We start from the raw sequence: 25,437 nt of genomic DNA, 5'->3' as shown, positions 1-25,437 counted from the left end.
AAATGAGAGAGACAAAGACCTGCCCTTTATCTCGGTAAGCAATTTTTATTCCAAAGAACTATCATAATGGCCATACACAAAGATGGTGAGCTAGAAAGGTGACTTTCTTGGGAACTGGACAGCCTGGCTGTATCACTCTTTATGTGCCTTCTGCTCTCTTGAGTCCAGGTAACTTGGTTACAAATGAGAGAACCAAATAAATATACTTTAAGACTGTCTTTCATTCTTCCTCTCCTATTAGCTGCAACCCCATGACAGCCCATGTGACAGCCACAACAAAATGTAAATACCTGGAGCATACGTTAAGACTTTTTCTAGAATTCAGAAATTACTGGGGGGGTAAGAGGGTTTTGCTCTCTGAGATCAAAATACAAAATCAACACAGCCTGGATGGAGCACAGCATAGGTATGCAAAGTCCTATCTTTCAGGGGAAAGGGAGACACAGAACCAGTATGTCTTGACCATTTTAACAATGTTAGCTGAGACAGTAGCACTGCTTTGTAACACAGTAACTCATAAATTCACACGAATACATGAACCTTTCAGCCTTAAAATTCTATGACATTATTACACTACATAGAGATAGTTTTTTAAAGGAAATATTTTTAACCAAAAATAAATGTATTTTTATCTGAAATTTGGGTTCTTTTTACTTTGTGAAATCAGAGGCCACATGCCTCTGAGGGTCTCTAGAATTTCATGAGAGTTGGGGCTGTGTCAATTTGTTCAGCGCTAGAATTCCAGCTTTAGGACAGCGGCTGGCACTCAGCAAATATTGGCAGAATGAATGAATTAATGAGAACTAATGAAGAAATTATCAATTACAAACAACATTCCTGAGGCAGCTTGACTCATACAATCGTCCTTCTGCCTCAAGTCTGAAAACCCCAGGATTCTTCTGAAAGGCCAGAACCAAATATTTCAAAGCAATCTTAAGAATATATTTAAACAGGTTTTATGTGGTTTTATCACATGCCTAGTTCCCTCTACTTCCTTTATTCTTGCCTGCCCAGTAAAAGATTGTTCTCCTCACATGCCTTTTCAGCACAGAATGTGCAAGGCCCCTCCACAGTACCTGCCAGGCTGAATGAAGGAACCAGGATAAACTCAGAGGCAGTCTGCATTCATTGCCTGCGCTACATAATTGGAAGCTTCCAAGTCCTCAGTTCCCTGTTCACCATATAAGACCTTTTTATTTAAAACACTGGTTTTCAATTCCCACTGTGTCCATGAGATAACAAGGCATAAAAAAGAAATTGGATGATGCTAGGTACAGAAAGGTTTGGGAAAACATTGTTTAAATAGTGAAGACTTTATTTCTAGTCAAAAGTCTAAGAACAAGTCCATGAGGAGTTCAAAGTCATACATATATATGAAATAGGATATCAATATACACTCATATACTCTCTAGTTCCCATAAATGTCCTGGTGAGGGACTATGCTAACTTCTCTTTCGGGTCCACAAGGGGCGTGGTTTCAAAGGCAAGAACTTCCCAGCGCCATGCCGCCATCCACCTCCCCATCTGAGAGCCTAGAGTTCTTTGTCTAACTTACCTGCACACGGGCTAGGTAACAGCTCAGGTGAGCTTCCCTTGTTTAGAAAGCTGACCAAACGCTCCGAGGGAGGAGGTTTTGATTGCAGGCCAGGCAACCAATTCTATATCAGAGTCAAAGATCAATCAGTCCAGAGGAAGTTTGGAAAAGCTCCTCTCACTGGAAGAGAACTTGAATAGGGCGGGAGTAACTCCAGGGTTACATTCCTGCTACTTCGTTACCTATAGGGATTTCTCTCTCTGGGATTCCCCTCCCAAGGCAGCTGGGAGCCTTCTCTCTCTCTCTGTCTTTACCTGTGCAGACTCCATCTCTGGATCCCCTCCCACCACAGCATGGGAGCTCTCTCTTTCTCTATTTCTGTTTCTTTCTCTCTGCCTAATAAATCGCCTTTCTGCAAAGCTCTTTGGGTCCGGTATATACTTGAACGAGCTCACCGTGCCACCAGGGTCCCCTCCCAATTATTGGGCAAGTGAGGCCCAAGGACCTGGAAAAACACATCCAATCGGGGAACAGTGTGCGTCTTTGGGACACCCCCACAGCCCTGTTCCTGTCACCTGGTCACACTGCTGTGCACTCATCTACAATGTCTCTCGTCTAACATAAGACCCCATCATGCATCACAAGATGGGGAACACAATGAAACTTCCATTTCATGGCCCATGCCTGGTGTTGCAGAAATCTTCAAGGCATACAGATATGGTTATTTAGCACTTGTTATTAAAGAGCCTGCTCTGTTACTATCAATATGAGTAAACTAAGTTTTAAAACGTAAAAATCTGTGGTTAACAGTGAGACCTCATTGGCCCTATTGCGTCTACAGACTCTTATTCATCAAGAATGGAGGCTTCCTCAACCTTGTCCACTGTGCTGGTGCTGCCGGTGCTCCCTATTCCTTGGTGTGCAGCTGCATCCCTCCAATCTCTCCTCTGTTGTCTTAGGGAGTTCTCTCTGTGTTTTCTGTGGCCAAATTTCCCTCTTCTTGTAAGAAAAGCAGTCCAATTAGATTAGGGTCCACTCTAATGACCTCATCTTAACTCCCATCTCTTTAGGACCATCTGCCTTGATGTACATCTAACTCAACTGATAAATAGAAATTTCCCAGCTTCCTGGTCAAAATCTTTTGTTTAAATCTAGTTGCCTACCAGAACAAAGAAAGAGAAAGATGTTGCCATTTGTCGAGCTACTGACGGGGTATCTATTTATTTCCATTAAAAAGGCAAAATCAAGAAAGTGAAAAATGAAGCTGTAGAGAAAAGAAAAAAGTATGAACTAACAAAATGATTCCAAAGGCAGAGCATACAATGGGCCTGGTTATTCATCATCCATATTCCATTGTGCTTTGTCCCACAAAAATAGTCCTTAATAGTATTACTTTCTAATGTAGCTACTAGGTTGTGACTGAATTCGTTAAGAAGCCAAATTCCCACTCAAAATCCTGTTATTTAGATCAGCTGGCACAGAGAGATTTGTAACAAAAATATGCAACAGATGATTTTGGTTCAAAGAATGTAATGCTATTTCCTTGCTGAGGAGGGAACAGAAGACAGGCACAGTAAACAACAGCATGGTCTTCTATTATTTAAAACTTTCAGGTAAAAACGAAGTAGACCATTCTTAGTGAGACAGTGTTGCATGGTAGCAATCAGTCAGACTCTGGCATCATATAGACCAAGGTTCAAATTCCAGTTTTTCAGTGATTACCTCTGAAACATGAGTTTAATTCTCAATCCTATTTGTTGAATAGGAAGTATATCCCTACCTTCCTGAATTGTAAAGACTAATCATAAGAACATATTAATATACAGCGTCAAACACATAAGTGTTTGACTTATAGATGGTGCTAAAGAAAGAGTGCCTATGGTTTATGTCCACTAGGTATGACATTTGGAACACTGGTATAATATTACATATCAATGATGGTAGTACAGGCTCAATTCAGCTCAGTAAAGAAGGAATTTTCTAAGAGTTAGAACTGCCCAAAGATCAAATCAACTGGATTGCTTATTATGAGATGGTGACTTCCCCATCATCAAAAGCCTTCAAGCAAAACCTAAATGACCTTTTACCAGGCATGATGAATAGGGAATTAGGTACAAGGCTTAAATTCTAACATTTAAATGCTAAATTTATTTTTTTTAATTTTTTAAAAATTGTACTTTAGGTTCTGGGGTACATGTGCAGGTCATGCAAGATTGTTGCACAGGTACATACATGGCAATGTGGTTTGCTGCCTCCATTCCCCTGTCACCTACATCTGGCATTTCTTGTTGCCTTGAAATTCCTCATAGATTCTGAAACAATGAGCACAATTTTTCTGATTATTTTTTAAAACCAAAGATAATGATATTAGACAGAAGGGAGCAAATTTGTCACAAGACATTGAGTTTGGCTTAAATGGTAACTTTGCATGTCTAAAAAATTAGTATTTGGATTCATGATATTTTTTTTCCAACAGACCTCAGAAAAATAGAAAGGTCTAAATGTTCCTCAGCTTCTGGCTCCCAGTTGTCTGTTTAAATAGCTCTCACTGTTCCACTTCATCATTTTCTCTCAGGTTGAGAAGCAGATATGACAAAGGTAGTTAAGCAAGTGCCATTGATCAGCCCTAGAAAAACATCCATTTACTTCCAATTCATCAGGATATGCCCTGGGAATCATCTTCTCCAACCCCTCTCAATTTCTCTGTCGGCTATAGTTCCCTCTCTCCCTTTTTCCTACTCCATCCAGGAGGAGAAAAAAATATCTGCTTGTCTCACATACAGTTTTCCTCTCTTCTCTGAAGACCCAGCATACTCAGCTCAGCCTTATAGAGAATTGCCTGGTCTATTCTGGCTATTCTGTCGCCAAATGGAATCTTCATGCTACCTACCAAAAGAGTTGTTTTCTTCCTCTCATTGCAACGTATTTTCTTTTATCAGACTGTATCTACATAATCCTAGAGAAAAGCAAAATCTAGGGAGATGGGGGAAAGACACAAGCTCTTGAGGTTTCTTAAGGCTTCAGGATCTTTGTAAAATCTCTGAAAATGTATTCCAGATTTCATGGGCATGTATACTTGGCTGGATGAGTGCCCATGGCTTCATCAGATACTTAAATGCCACACATGATGCAAAAATTGGTTAAGAATTAATGTCTTTTTAAAAAATTATACTTTAAGTTCTGGAGTACATGTGCAGATAGTGCAGGTTTGTTACACAGGTATACATGTGCCATGGTAGTGGTTTGTTGCATCCATCGCCACATCATTTACATTAGGTATTTCTAATAATGCTATCCTTCCCCAATCCCTCCCGCCCCCTGCTATTCCTCCCCTAGGCCCCCATTCCCCAGGCCCCAGTATGTGACGTTCCCTTCTCTGTGTCCATGTGTTCTCATTGTTCAACACCTACCTATGAGTGAGAACATGCAGTGTGTGGTTTTCTGTTATTATGTCACTTTGCTGAGAATGATGGTTTCCAGCTTCATCCATGTCCCTGCAAAGGACATGAACTCATCTTTTTTATGGCTGCATAGTACTCCATGGTGTATATGTGCCACATTTTGTTTATCTAGTCAATCACTGATGGACATTTGGATTGGTTCCAAGTGTTTGCTGTTGTGAACACTGCTGCAATAAACATACATGTGCATGCATCTTTCTAATAGAATGATTTATAATCCTTTGGGTATATACCCAGTAATGGGATTGCTGGGTCAAATGGTTTTTCTATTTCTAGATCCTTGAGGAATTGCCACACTGTCTTCCACAATGGTTGAATTAATTTACACTCCCGCCACAGGAGAAAAAATATTTGCAAATAATATATTTGATAAGGGTCTAATATGCAGTATATATAAAGAACCCTTGCAATCCAACAATAAAAAGACAAATAACTGAATTTTAAAATGGGAACACTCTTCAGAGTAGATATACACATGGCCAATAAATGCATGCAAAGATAATCAGCATCGTGAGTCATTAGGAATATCACTTAACACCTACTAGGGTGAGTGTTAAGAAAGACAGCTAACATAACATAAGAAAGACAGCTGATAGCAAGTGTTGATGTGGATTTGAAAATATTAGAAGCAGTTTATTTATGACCAGTCAGTTATTAGCCACAAATTGGTAACACATATGGAATCTGACCAAATACCAATTTTATGGAATGGGCGTCCAAGAACACTCTCATGATGTAAATGTAAGCATTTCCAGCTACTGGAACCCAGAAAATGAGTACTCATCAATGAAAAAAAAAGTCAAATTTGGCATCGCTGACACCTGGTAGAATCTTTAGACTATGTTTGTAAGTTGTTCGTCTTCTCCAACCATACAGTGAAGTCAAATTAAATCTTCTTCCATGGTGTTGTAATGAGGATTAATGAAATTGCATGTCTCACACCATTTGAGTCTGTCTGAAATGTTCCTTTAAGGTGACATTCCTGTGTTTTTTGTTTACCAAAGAAAATGTTAGCCTGAAAAAGTGTTTGGATGTGTTGTTTTATTCCAATAAAATTGAAACACCGTAGACAGAAAACTCATTTAAAAGCCAAGTGATGCTGTGTTTCAATTATTGTTGCTGCATAACAAGCTAACCCAAAGCTGAATGTTTTAAGATAACTACATTTCGATCTTGATTTTATAGGTAAGGATCTTTTTTTTTATGATTGCATTTTAGGTTTGGGGGTACATGTGAAGAACATGCAAGATTGTTGCATAGGTACGCACATGGCAGTGTGATTTGCTGCCTTCCTCCTCTTCAATAGGTAAGGATCTTGGACAGCGCTTGGCTGAGAGCTTCATCTCTAATCTATGTGTCAGCAACTGGAGTGACTGAGGTTAGAGGATTCGCTTCCAAGATGGCTTGTCGCTAATGTGACTGCCATCTCAATACTCTTTGATCTCTCTCTCTCCTTCTCCTCTCTCCCTCCCTTCTTCTCTCTTTCTTTTGGCCTGTTTTTCCATGCAGTATCTCATCATCCAGGAAGTCTCCATGTGCCTGGGGTTTCTGTGGTCTCAAGGAAGGCATGCTTCTTTTGTGAGTCAGTTAAGATCGATACCCAGAACTGGCTCAGTGTCACTTGTGCTGTATTCTATTGGCCAAAGCACTCGGAGCCTGCCTGGATTCAAGGGAGAGGAGAAATACACTCTGCCTCTAAATGAAGAAGTGGCAAGATCAGATTGCGGAAAGGCATGCTGATTAGGAGATGTTGTTGCAACTGTCTGTGGAAATTATCATCATAGCCTAGGAAAGTTGCCATCAACCTTGTATTGTACGATGCTCTCGAGAATTAGACTTTTCACTTAGGAAATGCAGGAATTGGACCAGGGTTCAATATTAAGATCTTTTGGTTACAAGAAACAGAGACATACTCAAGTTATCTTAAGAAAAATATAGTAGTTTATAGAAAAACACCACAGACTGCCAATAAAACAAGCGAGCCCTCAAGCATCAGCTATGCCCCCTGGCCTCTACTGAAATGTTGGAACGTGTGGTCTTTCTCTCTTAGGAGAGTGCTGTGTTCATAAAACTGATTTGTCCTAAACCTTCCTCATAGGCACACTCTCTAGTATCTCTGTAGAATCCATCAGTTTTAACCACTAGTTAAACACATTGTCTCCTTAGTTGCAGAATAAAATTCCAGAGAAAACCAATTGTCTACCCACTTCCTTTTACTGCAGCAATTGCGTACGCCTCTTGCCACTCCAAAGATTGGCTATTTTTTTTTTTGTCAGTTACGCTTATCTAATCAGCTATAGTAGTTAGGAGCTGGGCAGGTTGGTGTTGAAGATAAAGATGGCATCACTTGGTACCAAAAAAAAAAAAACAAGTCCAAACTCAAAGGCATGATGATCCATGACTAATACAACTAAATAATCTCCAAAGCCATTCCAGCTCCAAGAGCGTATGGATTTTGTAAAGGTAATTTCCATTAGCTTGTGCAGTAACACAAAGCCTGCTCATTTCGCAATGCCTCGCAGTGTTCTAAAAAAAGGATCCACTGAGCAGCTTCCATTCCCTAGAGAGAAGAAAGAGTGCTTCAGGGACCCAGCCTAATTTCCTATAGCCATTCTATTATCCCAGCTGTATCTATGGTTTCTATTAACCCTTCAGTGCTATTGATCAGCCTGGTCACAATGAAAGAGCTTTATTGAATTCCAAGTAATGGAAACTCATTACATGGCCTAGATAATTAATTACCAATTCTTTCCTTTTAGTGAAATTGAAACTGGCTGTGGAAACAAGCTGCAGCAGCCCAGTAATGCAGCCTATTTGAAGCTTTATTTAATGCCAATGAGGAGCACTCTACAGTGGCCTTGGAGATGTGTTTGATGTACTGCAGACCCTTTTTACAACCCAAGCACTCTCTTTTAAAATAAACCATCTTTTCAAATGGAATCAATTGAAAGGAGGAGACACTTAAATTGTACAAAGTAAAAATATCAAAACAAAAATATAAATCGTATAGGGATATGAAAGTAAGGCATTGCTTCACTGACACTTTTAAAACAGGTCATCAAATGTTTTTGCTGAATGAGAATAAATGTTCTTATTCAAGTGGTCTACTTGAATAAGTCAGAAGTAGAGGCTGGGTTCATGTCTTCAATCTTGCCTTTTGTTCCCCTTGCCCCATATGACTTCTTCTAGGTATACTGCGGATATAATTTTCAAAGAACAGTGAGTTATGACAGTAATATGTTGATAACTGGTAATGTCATCCTTGGAATGGAATGAAAACTGAGAAAGACAGTAGTTGCTAATGATAATTGGCCTGGATGGAAATGCCTACTATATGTCAGGCACTGTGCTAGCTCCTTTACAAATATTGTGTCATTTATTCTGACAACTCTATGATATGGCTTATATTAACACCTACTTTAAAGGTGAGGATAACAAGGCTTAATCAAACTGCTCAATGTCACAGGGCTATAATTCCAGGAATCCAAATTTCTGTCTGCCTACCTCTGTCTGTTACACCATGCTATCTCCCCCAGAACTGATATGATAAAAAGACAAGTCATTTCAAAAATCATTTACAGGAAACATGAGAAAGACTTGTAGTTATACAAACATCAAAGTGCAATATGAAAAGACAATTATGCCTGGAGTAAAAGCATAAGAGGAAACAGTTCTTTTATCACCTTCATGTCTCTTCTTATCGCTACTGGTGGCAGTACGGAATGTAACAGTAATTTGTGTTTTGCAAAAATTAGCCCTAAGACATTTGAAATCTGGATGGCAAGTATAAAACCTATAAAAGATAGACTCCAAGCCTTACACAATCCTCTATGTTATAAGCAGTAGAGACGTGTGTAATTTTAGTTATACAGGATGGACTGAAATTTGATTCTTTCTAAAAGAAACACAAGTTAGACTCCAAGAAGCATTGACGTGACCAGGATTTTCTTCATTCTTTGTAACAAACTGTATTATAACTATGACATTCTGGACACCTGCAGAGAAAGAGCTATTCTACTCTCTGGTACTGACATATTTCTGCTACAGCAATTAAAGTTCTCTGCTCAAGTAGAGTCAGCAGTGTTTGTCCCTAAGCCTGCTCACACTAGTCATGCTTGTTACGGCAAATACACAATTTATTATTAGATAAAGCAATGAAATGAGAAGTGTGAAAAGAGTCGTTCATTGTATTTTTGAAAGATAAAACAAGGTTGAATGCTTTAGAATGCTTGAAAATCACTTAAACTAATGCCCTTTAGTTGGATGTGGGTGAGACAACTATTAAAATCAGAGATTTTACGAAAAACATAATTATTACTTGAATTAGCTATTTAAAACATAATTATTAAACACAAAAACAGAATCATTACTTAAATTATGTACTTAAATTACTTCATAGGGTACTCCTAAGGACTTGCTCTACTTTAAAGCAAATTACAATTATTGGGGGTAGAGTTAATGCAAGTACGAGGCAGATATCTTTGTCAGCTGATGCAAATTGACTTAATAGGCCTTGGTCCTACCTCAAAGTATGTACTTTCAATTTAAATAAAACTCCTACATGAGTCATTTTTAATCCCACAATAATTATGTATTTTTTTTAATCAAACAGTTGCCTGTCCAGCCTGTCTAGCCTAAGAGGATTTCTGATATACCACAGGCTTCTTCATGGGAGGCAGAGTAAGACTTTATATCACATACACTTTGAATTCTGGACATCCTCTTATCTCCTTTTTCCCTAAAACTCCACTCTGTCTAGCAGCTGTTTTATGTTGGTCTAAACCCCCCAAACTCCTCATTCCTCAGCCATCTGTCACTGGCTGTGTACCTGCTACTCCCTCCTCCTCACCTCTTCTTAGAGAGGTCAACTGAGTCTTTTTGGCTTTCTGCAATTCTGTCCCCATGTGCTCAGCGTAAGTAAGGTCCAGAAAGCCAAAAACCATCTTTTCAAATGGAATCAATAGAAAGAAAGAAAGAAAAAGAAAAGGAAAAAAGACTCTGCTTTAGAAAGTGAACTAACCCAGCTACTCAGGAGGCTGAGGCAGGAGAATTGCCTGAACCCAGGAGGCGGAGGTTGCGGTGAGCCGAGATCGCGCCATTGCACTCCAGCCTGGGTAACAAGAGCGAAACTCCGTCTCAAAAAAAAAAAAAAAAAAAAAAAAAAAAAAAAAAAAAAAAAAGAAAGTGAACTAAAATAAAACGTTATACCTACACATGTTCCCATTTTTATCCCAACCTACATTTGTATGACTACTTGGGCAGACCTCCATTCATTCCTAGAAAGTTTCCTTCACGGGCCTTTTACTTGTAAAATATAAAACATACATTCATCCAAACTCAACATTGATGATGAAGTGGGAAATCAGAAATGTTCTGTTGGGGAAAGAGAATTGCATCTAGGAAGTACAAGTTCTGAAGGATGAGTCGAGGGGTGGGGACTTGAGGACAGTGAGGCATTGACATGGACTCTATTGCAGGCTCAGCTTCTTGGTTGGGATTTAATCTCCAGGGGTTACAGTGGCAAGTGCCACAGGTTGACAGAAAAGTTTTTGAGGGACTTGATTTAGCTCTTGCTGTAGCAGGATTTGAGAAGAAATGTATACAGGCAGGGGAGAGGAGAGGATGTTTTCCAGTTTCCATAGGATGGATTAGAGAGACAATGTGATGAAGCAAGCCAAGTGGCTATCTAGGCATCTATGAGAAGAATACTGCAGGCAAAGGCAACTCCAAGTGCAAACATCCTGAAGCTGAAGTGTGTTTGGTGTGTTGAAGAATAGCAGGGGGGCCAGGGTGGCTGAGGCTGATTGAGCAAGAAGGGGAGTGACAGTGGATAAGGTCGGAGGAGACGGGGTGGCATAAAAGACCACTTTTACTCTGCCATAACCAAGACTTTGAAAGAACTTTAAGATGGGAAGAAAAAGTTCATATACAATTGATTATTATGGAACTAACAGATGTGACATTCCTTTTCCATTATGCAAGGGCTTACTATGGTGCAAGGAAGAGCTAGCAAAATAGAAGTGATGCCAAGGCACTTTCAAGTCAAAATTGTGTGTGTGTGTGTGTGTGTGTGTAATACATGTAAATTAAAGGCAAGATTTTGGTCTTAGGTGCCTGCCAACTGATAAAAATTGAAGGATAAGAAAGTGAATTTAAATTTTAATAAAGGACTGTCAAGAGTCTCAGTTGTGTCAGGTATATGAGCATGAAGGCAGCTTTCTGGACCTAAGTGTCCTAATCTTACAAAATTAGGGATATAAATGGTAAGATTCTTATGATCTCCAGGTGAAATTTGGGATTTGCTGCTGATATTTGATGGTGGGTAACTAATGTCTGAAATGAAAGAGGTACAACTAGGCCATCACAAATCTGGAAGAAAGAGGAGGAAGAAAACATTGTATATCAGAGAGTCTCTATATACTTCTATTTAAATTCACCAACTGAGCAAATTCCTTGAGCATACAGGAGAAAACTAATATAATTGTGAGAGATTTCACAGCTAACCCAGACAAATAAAGTTTACAAGATAACATTTTTGCGATAGAAATTACAAAACTGGCACAAAAAATAAAACAATGGGGCACTTTTACTATCAGGGAATCTACTGGAGTCTCCTTCTAAAAGTGGAGCATCTGATAAGTGCTTGTCTTGCTGACAATTACACTTTTTAGAAAATGGAGGGAGCAAGAGGGGCATTAAAGGTAAGATGCAGCTGAACAAGGAAGAATTGGTTCATTAATATGAAACTGACAGATGTGTACCCCAGATTTTAGATTATATATTTCAGGGAATTTACAGGAAAAAAAAAAAGAATTGGTGCCATGGATAGGAGATGATATAGTAGAATATTGCTTGCATGAAAAAGGAGGTTTTGCTATATGAAATTTTGACTGTGTGATTGTGAATAATACCAGGAGGAAAAAGAGGAAAGAATCCCTAAGAAACCAGAGCAGATGAAGGCACTCTTAAGGGCAAGTGTTGAAAGTGTGAAGGGAAGGGCAATCAGAATAGTTCACAAAGAACTGTATTAGCTGTGTAGAGGTTTAGTAGTTAAAAAATGTTCAACATTCATCTTAATTTTCCTTAGAGCTCAATTGTTTAGAGCTGTGCTGGCCAAGAGAGTACCTACAAGCTATTTATGGCTACTGAGTATTTGAAATGTGGCTAGTGCAAATTCAGATAAATTATAATTATAAAATATATTTAGTGCAAAAGAATATTTTTAAAAGTCTCATTAATAATATTTATGTTCATTCATAACATGTTGGAATAATAATATTTTGAATATACTGTGCAAAAGAAAATACATTATAAAATTAATTTTACCTGTCTGCTTTTTAAATTGTTTTAGTAAAGTTGTAGCTACTAGGGAAATGTAAATTGTCTATGTAACCTGCATTTGTAGCTCATGTTGCACCTCTATCAAACAGCACATAACATACTCTCATTTTGTAACAGGGGAAACACACCTGGAAATGTTAAAAAATTTCTTCCAACTCATAGAACTAATACAATTATTAAATAATGTGTAGGCCAGGCATATGTCTATAACCCCAGTACTTTGAGAGACCAAAGTTGGGGGATCACTTTGAGCTCAGGAGTATGAGATCATCCTAAGCAACATGGTGAAAACTCATCTCTGAAAATATACAAAATTTAGCTGAGCTAAATTTTGATCACATGGTGGCACGTACCTGTGATCCACATACTCAGGGAGGCTGAGGCTGGAGAATCATTTGAATCCAGGAGGTGGAGGTTGCAGTGACCCCAGGTCATGCCACTGCACTCCAGCCTGGGCAACAGGTTGAGATCTTGTTTTAAAAAGGGTAATTATTTAAGGAGACAGAAAAAGAACAAAGATTGAACTAATGTTAAAGACAAAAAAAAAATTCTCAAATAAATAAAAAGAATGGGCCTTCATCTTGGGGAGTGGTGAGTGGGAACAGAAACGCATTACCTAATACTAACCAAGAGGGATAGAAGTCTAAATCGTTGGAGAGAAGAAAGTCACTGACAGGGAAAGGGCACCAGGAAACTCTGGGGACTTGGAAATGTGTAGCATCCTGATTAGGTGAGAGTTACACAGGTACGTCCACATGTAATAATTTGTAAAACTGTGCAATCAAGATTTGTATATTTTACTAAATGGACTGCATGCTTCAATTTATAAAAAGAATCCAGAGGTCTGCTAGCGTTAAATCTAAGCCTTTCAGGCTCAGCAAAGTTTTCCTAACAACATAAGAAAAGAGGTTTCCAATGTAGAACTGATCCCCTATTTATTACCTCACGATTTTCCGATCAGGCTTCACTGAAGAATGACTTAGCATGCAAATACACAGCTAACGTATTTATTATTGTATGGTTGCAAACATAGATGACTACATTACACAGAGCTTCCTTTATAAGCAATCACAGGAAACATTTTGAAATGTAGTGCTGGGTTTTTCTAGAGTAACTCATTTGTTCTTATGAACACTGAAAATATTCTAACTGAAAATATTTTATTTTTTATTTTTACTCTACTAAATTTAAAGCTACATTTTTTACTCACTCTTTGATACATAGTCATTTTATATCATACCCCATCTCTAGTTTCACTTCATTTTCCCAGTATTCTCTTCAATTATCTGCCTATCCTTATTTTCCCACAAATTTCCCTTTTTTTCATATATGATAATTTAAGAACAAGTGCTATTAGAATTAGAAATTATAGAATAAACAATCCTATCTTATTAAATTCTGCATTGTAGAAAAATTTCCGTCACCAATAAACCAATTTGAAGTTCCTAATACTTCATTCTAGTTTTAGACCCCACATAAATTTCTTTGAAAATCTGAAGAAAACACAAAAACAATTTTAGGGTCTTTTGAAGTTAATTTAGTTATTTCATGGAAAGGGAAAATAAATTAAAATGTAAATGCCAAGGATTTTCAGATTTGTATGTGTGTGATCAATTAAAACATTATAGCATAACTTTGGTAATTAATAATTTTAAGGCATGAAAATATACTTATTATTTTGATATTTTCTAGATTAACATTTTATTGTTAAATTTTTGCTAAATGTTAAAATTTTTTCATTGTCCCTGTTGTATTTTGATATGTTTAAATTATTTCCTTTCTTTAACAACAGGATCACTTTTTATTTTTCTTTCTTTAGAGATATGGTCTCACTCTATCATCCAGGCTGGAGTGCAGTGGTGATATCGTATGTCACTGCAACCTTGAACTCCTGAGCTCATGTGGTCCACCTCAGCCTCCTGAATAGCTTCAGGCACATGCCACCATACTCAGCTAATTTTTTTACATTTTTTTTAGAGACAAGGTCTTGCTAGGTTGCCCAGGCTTAGAATGACTTTTTAAATTCACAATTTTAAAAGAACATTCTGTGGTCCAAAGTCCTGTCCATGTGCATTTATAACATAATTTGTTTTTCATTAAAAAACTAGAACATCCTTTTAATCTAAGGTTATCTAACATTTTGAATCTTTCTACAATCATCAATATAATATGTCTTCCCCAATAACACATTATTCAGTGTTGTAGTTTTACTTTATAATCAGAAGTAGGTTTTAGATATGAAAATGATAAATTTCATAGGACTTCAAAAATGAATATACCACAAGGGCCAACTGACAGTGTTTCTAAATCTCCTGGGCCATTTTGCAGTTTCCTCTCTATCTCTTTTCCACATGTAACAATTTTAGGTTATTAGGGATTAAGCTTGGTGCTGTCCAGCAGCTACTCACCACTACTGCCAAGTGAGTGAAAGTGGTATACAATGTGAATAGAATTCAATCTGAATTGTTCTGTCTGATTCAGGCCACATCAGTGATCCAAGTGAAGGATGGAAAAATGCCTCCTCCCTTGGTGAGAAAAAAAGAGTACATCAAAGTCGAGTACTCGAATCATACAAAATCTCACAGAATCTCCAAGACTAGGAAATTCATATTTGACTCACCCCAATATAGAGCAAGAAAGGCAGCAGCATTTTCCTTATTATAAATGTGCAGAATACCACTACAGTCAGTTTTGAATTCCTGCATTAACCACTTTTGGTCTCAAGGTTGTTTTCTTCTTTAGTTTTACGAAAATACCCTCAGGAGGATTAAACTGCCTGGTCAAATTCCAATTATCGTAAGTTCCACATGCCAACTTATGAATACTTAGCCTCTCTCCATATTCAAACCCATTCAAATAAAGATGAGAACATAAAGAAATGGCCCCTAACAGGCATGATTATCTACTCTAAAGAAATGCCAGTGTCTATGGATTTGAGATATGAAATGTATTTAATATTTAAAAGACTCTTTAACAAGTTATGAACTTGCCTCTTCAATTAATTATATTGATTCAGGCACTTGTCTCCCTTTCACTTCAAACTTTTAAAGAAAGTGTCTCAAGCATTTGAATTTGGCACTGGAGGAGAAACAGGCATTGGCTCAAGCTGTTTAGAGGTGTGATCAGAAAGAAGCTTTAACAATGTGAAAAAAAACGCACAACCAACTTCCATTATCTTACATTTGATGTTGCTGGTGCCATCAAGCAAACACTAAATAACAACAAGCGAATTCTGTTGAAATGTTTAGCTAAATGGAACCAAAACAGTCACAGTTGACAATTTCATAAATACATTAATTAGAAGTGTCTCCAAATAGCATGTGATTTTGAATTATTAACCTAAAACACTACATTATAAATGACTGCAAATTGCATGCCTAGTGTTCTCCATACTTAATTATGCCGTAGGAAAATTTGCAAATTACTTCATTGTTTTATACTTAATGGCTAGTTTTATGTGTATATCATTCAAGATAAAATTGAATCACACGATACATACATGTCATGTGGCATGTTATAGGAGATAACCTTTAACTCAAAGTTGGGTCAAAAATGACCCATCTCTCTTTCATATGAGTACTCTGCATTCACAGCGATTTGTTGGGAAGATTCCACAAGTTCCTGACTACCTTTCTCTGTCTCAATGTTTTCCTTTTTTCCCCAGGGATGCATTCCATCCATAATAATACCAAATTTTCAATAAACTGCCCAAAGCATGACTTTTTATCAAAAATACTTCTTGATACCATATCTGTAAACATGTAGAGATTAAAATCTCTGAGTACGCAATAGCCAAGAACCTGGCCAAACTTAATCTTGACAGATGTTGTCACTCACAGTACAAATTATGAATATGCTTCTTCATTTGAATGAAATGGCTGTGTGAAAAATGTAAAATATTATAGTTTACCTATGCATCTATTTTTCCACTCTCTGCATTTCTTAAGATTTTCTTCTTTGATTCACATTTACATTGCTATTTTATCCAAATACCTTCTAAATAACTGGTTTTTCACTTATGGTTGGTTTTGCTTTTAGGTGGAAAGCCCCTTTGTGAAACAACATTTAAAAGCCATTAGCACCAGTCTATACAGAGTAAGCCTTATCCAGATATATGAGAAAATAATATATTGTGAATTTTTAAATTACACACAAAGCTGATTTACTTTTCTGTTAAGCATAAGCATAAGGAGAGGAACCTCTACAGGTTCTTCTTTCTAACACAGCTTACTTCTGTTCTCCAGGGATATCAAGATGTTGATCTGCCCACATTTTAAATGAAGAGTGATCACTGTGGTCTAAAAGTCATGCACTATATACTGTGATCTCTTTTTTGGAGCAAAGACAGGATCTTACTCTGTCACCCAGGCTAGAATGCAGTGGTGCAACTTCAGCTCATTGCAGCTTTGACATCCCAGGCTCCAGTGATCCTCCCACCTCAGTGACTCAAGTAGCTGAGACTACAGACATGCACCACCATGCCCAGCTAATTTTTAAAAAATTTTTTGTAGAGACAGGATTTTGCTATGTTGCCCAGGCCAGTCTTGAAGTCTTGGAAGTCTTGATATCAAGTGATCCTCTGGCCTTGGCCTCCCAAAGTTTTGGGATTACATGTGTGAGCCACCATGCCAGGCCAGATTCTATTCATGACTTCATATTCCATTCATGTTGCCAGAACCATAAGCTGAACTAATACTTTCCTCTCTTTGTTTTTAGAAGCATTTGGTAACTAGTAGCATTATTCATCTTTCAGTTAGTGGAAGAGAAGAGGCCCTTAGGCCTTGGTTAGCACAGGCCATATGGTCCAACTCAATTTGCTGACGTTCAGAAGCAGAGATTCATGTACAAACCCAGATAACAATGGAATTTTTTCTTTGACATTGAGTTCCAGGACATAGATTATTCATTATACAATGTTTTATTTGGTATTTTAAAAGAATTATGGTTAATACATTAAAGGAAACAGTGGAAAGTGAGTAAAGTAGATAAATTCCTCTCCCTAACAGATGAGATATTTAAGAGTGAAATGGAAATAATAGACACAAGAAAGTAATTATAAGGGATTGACAGATTAATCAAAATATTGAATATAGTTAAAGAAACAATGAGTGAACTTTAGAAAATGTCAATAGACTATATTTAAAACACAAAGGTGTAAGACAAATTAAACGGTACCCAAGAGCTAATATGTGTGTAACCGGAGTCCCAGAAGGCAAAGAGAGCGAGCCAGCGAAATAAATATTTGACATAATGGATGGGTATGAATTTTCCAAAATTAATGAAAGAAAATAATTTTTAAAGACAACTTCAAGAATTTCTGTTAACCTCAAAACAGACACATATACACACACATATGTACAGGATAGCTACTAAAAATATCCTTTAATCCTTTAAACATGAAGGTAAAATGAACACTTTTGAGACAACTAGAATCTGAGAGAATCAGACATGCATAATATAACATTAGAGAAAGTTTTTCAGGCAGAAAAATTTTGATATACCACATGAAAATTTGGACCTATACATGTAACTGAAGAAAACCGTAACTGGCAAAAATGAGGATAAATACAGTTTTTATTACTTTTAACATTTTTTAAAGTATTTTATAATCAAAATAACAATCATGGAGTTAATAATATATGTAAAAGTAGCTGTATAAAAAAAGGAACACAAAGAATGGAAGTACGGAACTAGAAATATGCAATTATAAGTCTTATAGTTTGAGGAAGTATAGTGCTATTACAACAAAGACTATGTTAAGCTAAAAATATATATCATAAGTCATAGAGCAACCATCCCCTCAAAATAGATATAACTATACACTGATAGTATAGACAATACAATTTGAGAATACTCAAGTAATTTGAAAGAATAAAGAAAAAGAGGAAAAAGGAAACACACACACACACGCACACAAAAAAAAACAAGATAAAGAGCAAGCAAAAGGAAGAAGGAAGAGTTAATAATAATTACATTTATGGAAATGGTCAGACATCTCAAAGTCAGATATTCAGGTTAGATTTTAAAAAATCAAGATCTAACTTTACACTGCCTATAAGAAATCTACTTAAATTGTAACAACAGAGATCACAAGAGGTAAAAAATACCATGCAAATACTCATAAAAAAAAAAATACTGAAGTGACAGTGTTACTATCAGGTCAAATATCCTTCCGAATAAGATGATCAGGGATAGAGATATTATGATGATGAATAAGACAATCCAAGAAGACTTAACATTCTTAAATATGTATGTACCTAATAACAAGACCTCTAAATATATAAAGCAAAAACTGATAGAAAAAGAAAGAGAAATCCACAATTAAGTTGAAAAGTTCAACACTTCTCACTCATTAATTAATATAGAAAGTAGACTGAAAATTGTAGAATATAGAAGATCTGAAGAATACTATCAAAGAACCACCAAAATGTACTCCATTATGGCATAATTTAGCAGATCAAAAACAACAACCACAATAACATACAAAGGGCTGATTTAGAGTATATTTTCCAATAATTTATTTACCTAATTTTTTCTATTATTACAAAAATGGCCATGAGTACTTTCTTGGTATTTTTTGGGAACTGACTTTAGTCTAAAAGTTATAAAATAGACGCACTTTCTCTGAGCCAGTTTATCCTGAAGGAAAGTGGCTAGAAATCATCACCTTATCTACCATATAACTGTATCATATACATTTGAAGTTACACCTAAAACACTGCATTTTAATCTATTTTAAATTTATGTTTAGAAACTTTATTTCCATGGCTGGCAACTGAGAATTCATATGCCATAAACTGCTGGTTATTCACCTGGACATTACTGCTGTCAAGTTTGAGAGAAATATTATTTAAGTAACTTAGAAGATAGGGTGTTAGACATAGTCATCCTGCTAGTTCCCTTATCAAAACTAAGAGCTTTATAAATTTTGAATATAAACATTATTTAATTTCTATTTGCTTGTATAAACATTTTTACTTACCCTAATTATCTACATTTCTAATTTCCATTTGCTCTTTAAAGCACAGATGTAATTGTAAGAAACCAAGTCATGACAGGAATCTCTTTGATATCTCAGAAAGTCAGTCAGTCTACTAGTTTTTAAGGTTATTAAATGTATACTCATAACAATGTACTAGTGCCTCAAATGAATAAGGACCATAAATAAATTGCCTAAATCAAGATCCTCTAGCTTGATTATTATTCTCCCAGGGAAAGGAAAAGACTAGTTTGTTCCTCTGAAGGGCAGGAAGGCAGACCCAAACTGGATGCTACTTTTGAGGAAATGACATAATTAAAAAACAGTAATTCATTATATTGTAGCAAGCAGATAAGATTCACAGATTTGCTTACATAACTTTTTACATTTTTAAAAATATTGTTAAGATGATGTTGATTCTGAAATTATAATTTTACACTGGCTTTATCATCTAAGATTTAAATGAAGTGATTTATCATAATCAATCTACCTTCCATCTTGCACTTCCTGGTGCTAAAAAGTAAAATCAATTCTAATTGATACCAGTTAGCTCAGTCATTTGTATTGTTGTTTTCAATCTCGTTAATGCACTGGTGTCATTAAAAATGGTTATTCATTTCTATACTTATTTCGCTTCCCAAAATAGCATGTTTTCCACTAAGAAATGTTACTCAAAAGAATTGCTATGATTGCCGAAGTTTTCCTCACATATAATGAATGTAATACAGTAAATTTGCATAGAATTCAATAAAGCCTGAAAATATAATAGTTTACTTAAAATTTTCTAATGCTATGTTTACAGTATTGGGTTCAACCACTGGAATTGAAATTCACAAAGTTTTCTTCTATTACCAGTTGAAAATCAGCGGAAGAAACGTTTCTTCTTCCTGAGGCCAATCCCTGCTCTTGGGCTTTAGATTCCATCCCCTTCCCTCCCATCAGCTTAGGACATGCCTTCATCAGCCATTTCTCCTCTTCAACAACCATTTTCTATCTATATATCCTTCAGTACTGCCTTTTCTTCTTCATACATAACTTGCATCAATCTTTCACATCTGAAGAAATGAATAAAAACATCAAATCTGAATTGCCATTTTCTTAATTTCTCTCTTCCTTTCCAAGCAGCTCTGTTGCCTACATTCATTATCCTTATTTTTTCATGTATAATTCTTACTTAAATCCACTACAGTATACTTTTTTTTTTTCACCAAAGGCACTAGACTGGGTACTTTCAACGTCACCACTCCACTAAAATTGCTTTTACCAAGGAGACTAATGAACTCCTGACTGCCAGATCTAATATATTTGTTGCTTTTAAATTTTTCTCTTGCAAGATTCCACTGTGAATTTTACATTTGGCTATTGCTGATTTATTGAGCTTCTCTGGTTCCATAACTTCCAAATTAAACACTGTCTTCCAATTTCCCTCCTCTTTTTGGCCAATTCTATTCAGGGTCCTGTGTGAGCTCATCTTCTCTGCCTGTCCATTAAACATCAACAGTCACCCAAGCACTGACACTATACCTTCTCCTTATTTCTTTTCATCCTACCCACTTTCATTATCTCACATATCAGTACCTTCACCTTGCTTTCCTATTTAAACTCTAGATCTTTATACCCATCTGTCTACTAAAAATCTAAATTTGAAATCAATTAATTCAGGTGTGAACACATTCTCTTTTGTGCCTCAACAGGTTCTGATCCAAAGTTCTGTTTCTTGAAGAGTAATACCCTAACAACCTAGGTTCTCATCTTCCTGAGGTCATTCCTACCCACTCTGTTTAATTTTCTTTTGTGTACCTCTACCCTGTCTCCTCTGAATCTCCACTGCCAGCTTGTTTATTTGGAGAGTACAGATGCACCATCATCTTTCACCGTGATTACCACAACACTCATTCAATGGCTCTCATGGCCTCCAATCTTACAACATAAGAATCCAGCTCTGTGCTTCCACCAGAAATGTAGATTGACAAAATGCAAACTGATCGTGTCATTTCCCCCATTTAGTAATCCCTCAGTGGTTTCCTGTTTCTTATAATATTTCTTACTAAGAACTACAAAGCCCTTAGCAAGTCCCCTGTTAGATTCTTCAGTTTCATCATTCTTGGTGACTTTAGAATGTATCCAAGTATTCTTCTTGCAATTACTCTAATATAATATATTCTCTATGGATTTACACATATTTCACTTTCTATTTGAACTATCTTTGCCCTCTTCTCTAGCTTCTGTACCTATATAAGTTAAACTCATCCTTCAAGAATCATCCCAGATATCATGTAAATGTTATATCATCTCACTGTCATATAAATGCTATATCATTGTCTATTTTCTCACTGGCCTGAAAATCTTCAATGTTCAAAGGGTGTTTTATTTATCCATGTCCACTCAGTGCACCTGCCACAGAGTTGGTGCTCAAGAAATGACAGGAAAACATGTCAAAAATTCAAAAAATTGAGAAATCATAGTTTATTGGTATGATCGGGAAAGTCTTTATGGAGAAATTAGATTTAAAGAGTAGATATGATAAAGTAAGAGGAAATGATGAAAAACTGGAATTTCATGGGAGGAAAAAGACTGTGAAAATACTAGTTAGGAATAATGGGCTGCTCAATCAGACTGAAAGGGCTTGGTAAAGGAGAAAGAAAAGTCTTGAAAATGTAACTCTTAGCTGGAATGCCAAGGCAAGGACTTAGTGTAAGCCATAGGAAGGAACTACAGTTTTGTGCCAAGGAAGTAGTATACTCAAAGCAAAGGTAGTCAAGCCTAACACAGTATCTGGCCTACATGGAAAAAAAAATTAACCACAAATTCCTGAGATCCACTCCAAGAGATTCCAATTCAGAAGCTCCCCAGGTGACACACGCATAGCCGGATTTGAAAAACGCCACCCTAAAATAATTGTCTTTGAAGATTAATCTCATAATGGATGACAAATTTATTTTAAAATGCCCTTTTTGTAACTGATTTACCTTGATAACAGACTGAGTTACAATGTTTAATAATCATTTATACACATATTATCACTCACATTTATCCATGAATTTTTTTAAGGGACAGTAATGTTTAATTCATTTTAAGCTTCTGAATCTTGGCACAGCACATGGTATATACTTTGATCTAAACAAATTTTCATCAAATAATTGATAAATATCTTAAATGACATTAAAAAATCACAACTAGTAGTTTCCAGCTCAAAATAGAGAAATGAAAACAAAGAGTTCAGATGCACCATTATCTTTCACTGTGATTATCATTAACACTCTTTCAATGGCTCTCACTGCCTCTAATACTACACGTAAAAGTCCAGCTTTATGCTTCCACCAGAGGTGGAAGCATAGAGTGGAGGCATAGAGAGCATAGAATGGAAGCATTTCTCCCATTTTTGAGTCCATAAATAATAAAAATTCATTGTAGGTTGTAGGTACAAATAGAGAACTATGAAGAAAATGGGCAAAAGGCCACAGTGGACAAGTACTTTTAATAAATTTACATTCATCATATCTTGGATGTGGCAATTTTAAAAGATGAGTATCAAAATAAGCCATTTGACCCAGCAAACCCATTACTGGGTATATACCCAAAGGATTATAAATCATTCCACTATAAAGACACATGCACACGTATGTTTACTGCAGCACTCTTCACAATAGCAAAAACTTAGAATCCACCCAAATGCCCACAAATGATAGACTGTATAAAAAAAATGTGGCACATATACACCATGGAATACTATGCAGTCATAAAAAAGGATGAGTTCATGTCCTTTGCATAGACATCATTCTCAGCAAACTAACACAGGAACAAAAAACCAAAAACTGCATGCTCTCACTCATAAGTGTGAGTTGAACAATGAGAACACATGGACACATACTTAAATGTATCTTTTCTTGTTCTTTCAATCTGAAGATTCAAGACTTAGAGTTCTGAGATTTTATTTTGAATTACTCGGGTAGGGGAACATCACACACCAGGGCATGTTGGAGGGCGAGCGATTAGGAAAGGGATAGCATTAGGTGAAATACCTAATATAGATGATGGGTTGATGGGTGCAGCAAACCATCATGTCACCTGTACACCTATGTAACAAACCTGCATGTTCTGCACATGTATTGCAGAACTTAAAGTATAATAACAACAAAAAAATTTAAAGGCATAACTAAAAAACAGCCAAAGGCATATACAGTGAAGAAAGGATTCCATCCTTCTTTTTACCCTCCTGAATCAACAGAAGAGTAAATTATGTCATTGGTAGGAATATATTTGAGCACAATATCACTGAGTGGTCATCTTAGGGATTGGCCAGTCTGTTGGATGAAGACCTCCCCCTCTGTTCCATGTGGAAGGAACACTATGTCCAAGCCTGGAAGCTTATTATTATGACACAGTGGCTGTGGGATCTTAAACTGGCTTGGTAAATGTATATCCCGTTTATAGATTTAAATTGATTTTAAATCTATGCTTTTAGAGAACTAATAATAAAAAGCAAATGCTGCCACAAGTCCAATTTACATCATCTCACCCATCGTTTTCAGGAATAAAGCTGATATTCTATCCCCACTATGATGTCTGTCTTTTTGTCAGCTGGCTATTTTGTGTGGAGAAGGTGGTAATGGGGGAAAGGCATGCAAATGCAACCTCAAGGGGAGACTCCAGGAAAAGTCTCAGGAAGACAGACAGGAGGAAATATGGAATTAATACTGGAAGATTAATTCAAAATTCGTATATCTAAAATTGTTAATATACCCTCTGGACTATGTCTTCCTTCCCAACCAACAAGTTTCATGAAAATATATGGAGCACTCATGCAACTATTTTTTAAATTTTATATATTTAAGGTATACAAAATAGTATGTTAATATACATACACATAGTGAAATGATTATCACAGTCAAACAAATTAACATATCCATCACTTCAAATAGCTACCTTTTAAAATTTTTTAATTGACATAGTAATTGTATGTATTTATGGGGTGCAATGTGGTATTTTCGCGTATATATATGTCATGGAATGATTACATCAAGCTAGTTAATATAAGTATCAATTTAAGTACCATTTTTGGGTTGAGAACATTAAAAATTATACACTAAGCAATTTTGAAATATGTAATACATTATTATTTACTACAGTCACCATGCTGTGCAATATATCTCTAAAGCTTATTCCTCCTCTCTAACTGAAACTTTGTTCCCTTTGACCAACGTCTTCCCATTTTCCACTCTATCCTCACTTCCACCTTCCAAAGGCTAGTTATTATGAACAGTGCTGCAACACTTTTAATTTTTGAAGAGCCTTTATAATGTTTTCCAAAATGGCCGTATCAATTAATATTTCTACCAACAGTGTAGAAGAGTTCCCTTTTCTCCACTCTTGCAAATACTTGTTACCTCTTACCTTTTTTGTAATAGCCATCCTAATATGTGTTAGGACACATGAAAACATTTATTTTTTCATTTTTAAACAAACGAGCAATTAAAAAACACCAACTTGTTTAAAAATGACTAAATAATGACTTACCTAGAAAAATGAACAGAAAAATATTCCAAAGGAAACAAAAAGTTCAAAGAATATAAATTGATTTATATTATTAAATATTTCATTGGAATCCTCAGAGACTTTGAAAAATACTTTATACGTAAAACCAGGACCAAGTGCTATGGAAAACAAACAAACAAACAAAAAAGCATGCCCAGAGAGTAAGTAAAATATCTTAGGAATTTATAATAATAATTTTTAAATTTTAGTATTTAGGCAAGAGAATAAAGATGTATTTTTACATAAAAACCTGTGTGCATAATCATCTAAAATTGGAAAATATCCAAGTGTCCTTCAACATGTGGATTTATTCTAAATTACATCTAAACTGTGGTATGTCCATAAAACGTCATGCTACTCAGCAATAAAAAGTAACAAATTACTGATACATACAACACATGAGTGTGATTTAAATGCATTAGCCTAAGTAAAAGTAACCAGATTTAAATGTCTTTATACTTTATGATTCTATTTCTTGACACTCTCAACAGGGCAAAACAGTAGTAACTGAAAACAGATCTGTAGAGCTGCAGGCAGAAGGAGGAGTTGACTACAAAGGAAAAAGAGAATTGCTTTTTCTACATCTT

General features: G+C 36.2%; 1 long non-coding RNA gene across 1 annotated transcript in view; it reads right to left on the bottom strand.

The window, feature by feature from the left end:
- LOC108299391 overlaps positions 1–25,437 on the bottom strand; it is a 435,824-nt gene that overhangs the window by 200,211 nt on the left and 210,176 nt on the right. The window lies entirely within an intron of this gene.

This window comes from Cebus imitator, unplaced genomic scaffold, assembly GCF_001604975.1.
Source record: "Cebus imitator isolate Cc_AM_T3 unplaced genomic scaffold, Cebus_imitator-1.0 Scaffold21, whole genome shotgun sequence".
Taxonomy (NCBI): Eukaryota; Metazoa; Chordata; class Mammalia; order Primates; family Cebidae; genus Cebus; species Cebus imitator.
This window is presented reverse-complemented; position numbering and strand designations above follow the sequence as displayed.